Below are 9,685 nucleotides of genomic sequence, written 5' to 3'. Positions count from 1 at the left end.
CTGAAGCCTACCAGTAAAATGGGGGCGTTGTAATTAATATCCTCCGACATTGGAGAATACAGGGGAGAGGTGTCAGAGGAAGAGGAGATGGAGGATGGGGCGAAGTAAAGACTAAGATTGAAGAGAACTAACTAATGGTAAGTTTTGCCATTTACTTAAATTTAATACTTATAAATCCAGGGCCGTGTCCCCAAGCCTATGTCGCATAACCCTCCTGAATTACTAGTATTTAACCAGCATTTTAACTGGAGATGTGCCCAAAAATTTGCTTTTGTTTTTTAGGAAATGTAGGCTATATTTTACGACTACCCACTGGTAGTCGTAAATTTCGATCACGCAATCTTTGCAGATGCTTTCGGCTATCATGAGAATACAAGACAAACTTGGATTATTGTACCCCCTAATTCTAACAGATTGTGGGAAAATTTTCCAAGAGAAAAAGCATTCTTTTGAGGCCCCAAGTGAGTCCCCTTCCCAGGCCGAAGCCCTTGGCAATCGCAGTGTCCACCGTTAGGGGAATACGGCCCTGATTTGGAGGCCTATGTTGGTGTGGGGCCTGGTGCAAACCCCCCCCCCCCTCAGTAGGCCACTGAGTACATTAAATAATGATAGAAGTATGCATAAAAAGATTCTTGTTCTGTTCAGAATACTGTTTTTAATATTAATTTTTGTTCTGTTATATCCAGGCCTGATGACAGGGTGGATGGCGATGGAGGTTGGGGGAGAGGAGGCTGAAGAAGTGGAGACAAATCAGTTTAGATCCATTATGTTGATTAGTTTAACATTTATTTTAAACATCAGTATTTAATTTTTTTTCTCATTTAGATTATTAAATTAAGATAATTTTATTGTTTTTATGAAGATGTTTTCTTACATTTTTAATATTTGTTTGTACTTCTGCCTGGTAAAAAAATACTGTTTTCCTACAGTTACCTAACAATGTACATGTTCTCTCACTGATTTGAGAAAGCAAAGTGGCCAATTCGCTCATCAGTGAGACAATGTTAACATTGTCTCATTTTAATTACTTTGTCTCACTCCAGATTTGCAACGTGAAGGCACAAAATAGTGAGCGACAAGGTCGTATGTGCGCGAAATACGTTGGCAGCACTGGCTGTAAATCAGCTGGTCAGCTGTTTTACTGTTGTATCATTAAATGTCATATTAAAAGTTCACTTCTGTGTAAAAATATGTTACGTTTCTTTACCAATTTATTTGTTTTATGGTAACTGTAGGAAAAATATAATGTGCAGCTCGAGTGCAAAGTGCAATTGCCTCACTCGAGAAAACATTCCTCACTCGCCTACGGCTCGTGAGTAAGTATTTCTCTCGAGTGAGTCAATTTATCACTTTGCTCACTAGTTGCACAAATAACTATTATTATCTTTGTTAAAATGATTACTTTCACTAACTGACCTTGTCTTGGGTAAAAAGAGATATCTTGATATTTAACTAGCAGGGTGCCTGTTCTATGGGCGGGGATTGTATAAGTCAGTAGAAACCTTCTTATATTTCGATACTTGGTAAATTAATCATTTCCAACTTTATATAGTATAGATCGCTATTCCTGTATTGATGTACTGAAATGAATAAAATTATATGAAATGAAATGTTGTTTTTTTTTATATATTTTGATGACACACTATTAAAAAGGCATAGCAATATTCTAAAGTTTATAACAGCTTATGTTTGTGTTTTTATTAATGATTTATTGTGACTTTTGAGTGATTGAAGGATTTGTGATTTGGTTTTAAGGAGATTGATGTACCTAATTTTGTATCTATACTTATTAAATATTAAGCAAGCAGGTTTTTGTGACAATTACTTCTCCGAAATTACTGAACCGATTGACATGTTTTTGGTGTCATTGGAAAGAGCATAACGTGAAGTTGTGCAAGAAACTTTCTTTTTAGGGAAATAATTAGAGAGTGAGGACCTGGGGCCCTTTAAAGTTTTGTATTTCTCCATAAGATTAACATGGGAAACAAATATTGTTATGAAACTCCAGCTGTTGTCAGAAATTTAAAGTGAGAAGAAAAACATATGTTAATTATAAAATTGTGACAGAGAGGTTATGCAGAAAATCAGGTAGTTAATGGTTATTTGGTGCTATTAAAATAAAGACTGAAATTTGTAAACGTACTGGCGACAATGGGTGATACAAACTACATTATCATTGACAAAGACCAACATGGACAACCTATTGTGGCTATAAGTGGGAAACATTTCTACAACTACAACACACTAAAAGCCTATGGTGGAAGGAAAAAAACATAGGTGTGCTATTCCCGTCATATTCTGAAGTCACTTGGATTGCAAACAAAAGATCACCTGATTGTAACTGTCAAATTAGTATGTAATTGTTTTGATTTGATTGTTAATGTTTTTTTATAAAAACAATAACAATCAAAACAAATACATATACTAATTTGACAGTTATAATCAGGTGATCTTTTGTTTGCAATCCAAGTGACATCAGAATATGACGGGAATAGCACACCTAGGTTTTTTTCCTTCCACCATGCTAAAGCCAGATCAGCTTTTGAAACATGATAAATTATTTACAAGAAATGTTGATTATGTTGAACTGGTAAGTTACATTGTGAGTATTATCATTAGTTACATAATCTTTGAGTTGACTCTTTTAGACTCATCGGAATTTATAAATTATATTTGTTCTTAAACAAGTTATTTGTTTTTAAATAACTCCTTTATGTACTTCTTTGCGATTGCTCGATTTCAAGCAACATATACCTAGTTCAATTTATGGGTCAACTTTTTTTTATAAGAACCAGGTTTCGTTATTCATGTAACTATTGGAACACTTTTTATTATAGTATCCATAATAGGAGTAAAAAAATTAAACATAACTAGAAAACACCAAGTAGGATTCGAATCAGCTGCTTGATATTGACATTTTGTGGACATTGTGTGACTATTTTTATATATATTTCAATCTACTGATGAGGGAATTAAATTAACAACAATTTATTTAGTATAAAAAGTATAGTTGACTTCCAATTGAAAGGTTTATTATAATAAAATAACTGGATTTGTAATAAAACAACTATTATTATAATAAAAAGCTAGTGACCATCATTTTTTATGTTTATGAACCATACCGTTTCTGTTCTAATATCGGTGATAACAGTAATTCCTTTTACCTACGACCTTTTTTAAAGTAGCCGTTTCAGTTAAGTCCTTTAATAAGTCAACAGCTGATCTTGTGTCTTTGTTTTTGTGTCAAATACTGCGTCCATAAAGATTACATACAAATTTTTAGAGCCAGTGGGGGGGATTCCTTAGAGAGTTTTTTTAACGCCATATAGTTGTTAGCACTCACCGATATATGGTCTTTATCACCATGCAAAATTTGAAAATGATTACTTCAGCCGTCTAGGAGGAGATTGCATATTACGAAATGAAATGCATAAGAGTCGACGTATAAGAGCTTCGCTCAATGAGTTATAAGATTTTAGATTTTTTTAACATAGGGTAGGTAAGGTGTTTATATATTTCCAGCACAAAGAACCATTTTGAACAATATTTTTGAAGATTTTCAGTGTTTGTTCTTGTGTCTGATTAACATGGATATGGATGTCACTGAAATAGCCACCCTGGAAAATACATCACACAAACTGACCTTGTTTGTATAGGTCAAGGATCAAATAGGGTCAGGAAAGAAAAAAACCTGTCATTGTTAGTGTCAGCCCGGTTTTCTGGCTAGTCAAACTAGCCTATAACTGAATAAGTTACACACACTTACCATGGTTGGAATATGCAGGCAACCTTGTGTTTGCATTGAACAGTGTGACAGAACAAAAACCAATAACTTTGTGGTAATGCAAACATCTATACAGTAATGAGAATTGAATTGAGAATCAAAGATTCATAATTACTAGTGTACATGTTGCTCGAAATCGAGCAATTGCAAAGAAGTACAGGAGTTATTTATAAACAAATAACTTGTTTAAAAACCAATTGTCATTTAACTAACAGTCATAATTTCCGATTATTTTTAAAGAGTCGACTAAAAGATTATTAACTAATGGAAATACTCACAATTTACATAACAGTCCTATTCCAGTCTAATGGGTTAATTTTTAACAATCGAACTGCCCATGGACGGGAAAAAGTAAGCTTACAAATTAAGTCAACGTAAAAAGGCTGTCAGCTTTTATAAAGTACCGAACTTAAGTTATTTTGCCAATTTGTAGACAATAAGGTGTAGCCTACTTTAAACTCTACAGGACAGAGTTAGGCAAAAACTGGCAGAACTCTGGAATGGTGTCATTTATCATATAGCTTACTCATATGCCAAATCCATAAAATGAAATTCAATAACTAATAACTTATATCATTAAACACAAACCAAGAACCAAACCCAAAACTATACACATTTTTAATACAACATACATAAATTATATATACATTGACCTTTTACAATTAACATATGTTCTTCTTCTCACTATTAATCTTTGCATCGCAACGGGAAAAATCTGTTTTATAATCATTGAAATAGATCTATAATAAATAATCTATCGTAAAGTTTATGATTTAATAAACCTATCACATAGTTGTTTTATTTTTTTGAATCAGCTGTCCGAGATTGTTTAATAGGCATTTGACAGTTTTGGTTGTTTACATTTAAATGTCAAAGCAAATGTAAACATTGTGAATTTTCTCATGCTTCCATGGAGACCAATTATTAATATTCAATTTCTGACAACAGCTGGAGTTTCAAAACAATGTTTGTTTCCCATGTTAATCTTATGGAGAAATACGAAACTTTAAAGGGCCTCAGGGCTTCACTCTCTAATTATTTACCTAAAAAGAAAGTTTCCTGCACAACTTCACGTTACGCTCTTTCCAATGACACCAAAAATATGTCAATCGGTTCAGTAGTTTCGGAGGAGTAATTGTCACAAAAATCTTGCTTGCGTATTAAATAAGGTATGGATAATTAATAATTCAGTAATAGAGTAAACAAACAAACAATAAATGTTCATAAATAAAATTAGAGTTTTGTCTGTAAATTGCTCAGAATTATATATTAAAACCTTTTTATTAGCTCGCTTTCTTGTCTGGTACAAATTTTGCAATCAATTTTATACTAAGTTCCCAATGAGCTATAGAGACTTGAAACTTGAAACATAGCTCACAAATGGATGACAATGCAATATTATTTAATTTTCATATTTCCCTTGTGCTACGCCCCATGGGCATGGGCTTGTTTTTATTAGCTCGGTAGTCGCTTTCCTACAAATTTTGATATTAATTTTAAACAAAGTTCCCGATGAGCTAGAGACTTTAAATTTGAAACATAGCTCCCCAAATGGATGACAATGCAATATTATATCATTTAATTTCACATTTCCCTTGGGCTACGCCCCATGGCCTTCTAAATTTTCCATGTTTACATTTTGAAAGAATGTAAATATATCAATTAATTTATGTCATATGTATTTTTTTTTTAATACTAAATAATATAATTCACAATTTTGATATGGAAAAATAATAAAACATTTGCTATTTAAATTAATAAATAACTGGTACTCCAGCCCCATCTTCAAACTCTCTAAGGGTCCTCCACTTCTTCCTTGTCCTCCTTAGACACATGCTGCTGGCCCTTAACGTGCACAAAAAGGTTTCTTCCATTTTTCTGTTAGGCGTTCTGCCATTGCTCTGAGCAAGGTCTGAAACTCTTTGCCCAGCATTACGTCCACAGACGTGACTAGTGGGGTAGAAGATGCATTTCTGGTTTCTGTTATTGTTAAATATTATTTGCTCTTCTCTCTTTCTGCATTCTCCAACACTTTTTTGTATGGGAGGTTCAAGTACGATGGAGCATCAGTGTCAACGACACGTACATCGAATAATGCTTCCGTCTGAACCTCCCATACACCCCTACAAGCCAAGTCTGCTTTTAGTGCTGCAGTATCAAATGACCCTTGCTCAGAGATCATTGGTTCTCGAACACAGTTTCCCCATGCTAGCTCCATCAAGCTTCCAAGGGTATCCCTTACCTCATTATGTCTTCTTATTATCAAACCACCTGTACAACATTTAAGGGGATGTTCCATATTGAAGTTTTTGCCACAGCCATCACATGAAGAGTGGATAGGTGTATAGGAGTTTTCCCATATCTTAATGCAAGAGCATCTCTGAACTCCAGTGGAGAAAGATCTAAGTTAAGTTTTTTCAGAGGAATGCATGACAGCCATCCACTGTGTTTCGCTTTAGTATTTGCTCCTCGCAAGATAATTTTTTGTTGTTTTAGAGGAAAATTTTGATTAGTCGATTTCAAAATGTTTTCTTCTCCTAATCTTCTCTCCTCTTTCAAGTCCTTTTTTGTGATAATCAAATGTTCTTCATGTTCTTGCATTCTTATTTTCCTCTTAGTTTTTAGGGAGTCTATGATGAATTTACAACATCTCTGTGAAGCTCGGAACAATGCTTTTCCCTGAGCGGTAGGGTCCACTAAACCAATTCCTCCATTTTTTACTTGCAGATGTAATATTTTTTGTTCATCTTGGTTTAGGTGAGAGCCAAATAAAGCAGGAAATAGGTTTTGTTCTATTGAGTTTTTTACTGGATGAAAATTAATGACTTCACTTTCAACAACTCTTTGAAAAAAAAATCCATTTAGCTTGTATTGATTTTGTGGCAACAGTGTGTTCAGATTGTGGATATTTTTCAGCTACATTCGCCAGACTTACCAAATGACTATTCCACTTTTCTACCTTCTTTTTAATAAAGACATCTTTTTCAGTTTTGTCACATCCAATAAATCCTCCTAAATAACTACTCTCAGTAACAATCTTTAATCCTGATATGTTGGATAGGTCTAATGTTGATGGTTCAGATCCAACAATCAAACCGGTTTTGTGAGCTTGTGGGTAGTAACCATATTTAGGCCCAATTTCTTGTAATTTCTCTCACCATTTCATCACATTATAAAGTTTTTCTTGACATGATGAGTCATCCGCATGCCATACTTGGTTTGCATCTGTGATGGTTTTTAATTCATTAATTAACGGCAAAGTGGCTAATCCATATAATATCATGGATAATGGGTAATGGGATAATGGAAACTTTTGAGATTTTACCTATTAAATAGGCCTACCACTATCATCGCTTACCTATGATAAAGGTTGTTGACAAGCTAATGGGAGAAAGTATGTGTCAAATTGCTGATACCGTTTATTTTGCATTTATGAGAACAGCTCATTTGAACTAAGCAGCAAAAAAAACTGTGATAGTAATGAGAAATGTCAAAGTAGGATTGTGTTATCTTTGCGTTTCTAATTTCATGAATAATTTGTGATATTTTGTGGATTTTTAAAATTTTTTTTCTCTATTGTTTAGGTGAAGTGGTAGAACATAATGGCTATGTTTATGTAAACTGTAAATTTAAAGAAGCAAATTTTATCAAACTGTGTCCTCCCCATTGCATACGCAAAGCTTGAGTATAACTCTTGATTATAGTCTATACTCCTTTTATCTATGGTATAACTACAATAAGCATTTTATACTTATATGCCAACCCCATAAGAAGGACGGGTACTCTGCTAGTAGATTGGTATATTTATAGTTAGTAGGTAGGCCATACATTCAATCTAATACATAATTATATGAAAAGAAACTCAAATAAACCTTAGATTTCCCATCACATGCCTCTGTCTTAATCTGATATAGATGCTTAATAGATTTAACATCCAAACACATTAAAAACTAGAAAATAAATTATAAATATGTGGAGAGTATAAATACTTAAGATTTAAAACGAAAAACGTTGGGTGCATGCAATTGATAATAATACATTAGTTCAATAGGTGGAGGTAATTGAAAATTTGTGTATTTTTACATTTCATACATTAAAGAAGCCGAAACAAATCAAACAAGTCTTATCTCAATTGCTGTCTATCTCTCCAGCAGTATACAATGCCCGAGCGGAAATGCCGGAAATGCCATTGATATCATAAAGGCTCGTCCAACGATGTGAGCCTCCCAACGGCTACAGCTCCCAGCGGTCAACCTAGTACTGTACTTTTATGATTCAAATTGTCTAGGTATAGGTCAATGCGGAACTTTCGCACGTTATTAAAATAATACTTGTACTGTAATAATCATTTCAAATATGTATAAATAACAAATCAAAAATTATTTGATATTTTACTTTGCTTCAAACAGAGACATATATTAATAACGTAATTAATTATTGATTTCCAACAGAAATATTAATTTAGGCCTAAACAACCTTAGGACGTTGACCCCCCCCCCCCTTTCGAGGGTGCGTTTTAACTGCGAGGCGCAGTTCGTATGAAAAGTGTTTCCCGATTTTTGTGAACAGAACTCCTCCCTCATTTTTGGACCGATTTGTATGATTAAAGTGTCAAAAGAATGGCCCTTATCTGTAGTTTTACAAAGTGTTTTTATTTTTTTTGAAATCTTTATTAGTTCGGGCTGGATCTTCCATCAAAGTTGGGTTTTCTCCCATAAGATTAACATGGAGGAATCTAAATATTTAATTGGAAACTTTGTCTCCACTAATTTGAGAGAACGGCTGGGCGTAGAAACTAGGTAGAGGTGTCCTAAGAAAGGTCTTTGTCTGTAGATGAGTTATCAAAAGAAAAACGAAGTAAATTAGCTTAGGGCTCTGCCCCAGAAACCTTTTAAGATCCCTCCACAGATTTGTTTACATTTTGGCCATGTGAATAATACTTTTTCCTACAGTCACCCAACAAAGTTGGCTTCCTTGTACTGTTTATAGTACAGAAAGCTGCTAATTGCTGCATATTTATACTTTGCCGTACGGTTTATACTTTGCCGCACATCAGAATTCCAACGAAACAACACAAAACAGCGTGGTTCTATTATGCACGTAATCCGTGTACGCTTAGAAATAGGTTGGCGACACTTAAAGATAATAATACTATGAGCAGCTGATTGACTATTATAACTACGATTTAACCTGTCATTTCGTGTTTATAGTTTCGGTATTTCTGAACTTTCTGGACTTTTCTTTTAAACGTTTTTAAAACATTCCTACGATCTTAATAAACAAGAAAATACCCTTAAAGCTTTTTTTAGGTGCGGAAACACACTTCAAATTACAAAAACATACGGAACTATATTCTCAAAACGCGGAGCACATTTCTTGCCGAGGAAAAAATAGCGGAGTGATACGGACCGCGGGTACTACTTTCTCTAGGGCACCATTTGTGTTGCCAGCTGAACCTAAAAACGTGTTGTATATTGTTGTATGTTGTATATATTATTCAATTGGGGTTTCATTGCGTACTGTACTACTATACTGTAATGAGTGTTACCGGACACCAATCAGCTGATTATACTGTATTTAGGTGGCAATGAATGGTTATAAACAAAAACATAATGAGTAGTGATTTTTAGTCCTTTAGTTGGTGGGAATATATAAGGATTTGTACAGATTTATTAGTATGGCGTAAACTAACGTACGTAACTCGTCCAAAATGTGTGTACCGGACTCGTATGGTAATCCCGTACTCGACTTCGTCTCGCACGAGAACGACCACACTCGTCCGGTAAACACACTTATTTTCAGGACTAGTAACGTAATATACTATTACAGTGTACTTAGTCAGCTGTTGAAATAAACAGCTAATTTCAGCGGCCTATTTTATTTTCAGAAAAAAAAATCTAA

The 9,685-nt window shown here is 34.1% G+C and overlaps 1 long non-coding RNA gene across 1 annotated transcript; it reads left to right on the top strand.

Moving 5' to 3' along the window:
• On the top strand, nucleotides 1-1,610 carry LOC128994638 (uncharacterized). The gene is made up of 2 exons (XR_008490908.1): nucleotides 1-137; nucleotides 687-1,610. It is a non-coding gene; the product is annotated as an uncharacterized LOC128994638 (long non-coding RNA).
• The last annotated feature ends 8,075 nt before the right edge of the window (nucleotides 1,611-9,685 follow it).

This window comes from Macrosteles quadrilineatus, unplaced genomic scaffold (genome assembly GCF_028750875.1).
Source record: "Macrosteles quadrilineatus isolate MER2022 unplaced genomic scaffold, UCM_ALF_1.0 Scaffold_5__1_contigs__length_97177068, whole genome shotgun sequence".
NCBI classification, from domain to species: domain Eukaryota; kingdom Metazoa; phylum Arthropoda; class Insecta; order Hemiptera; family Cicadellidae; genus Macrosteles; species Macrosteles quadrilineatus.
The sequence above is the reverse complement of the archived record's forward strand: the minus strand, read 5'-3'. Positions and strand labels throughout refer to the sequence as shown.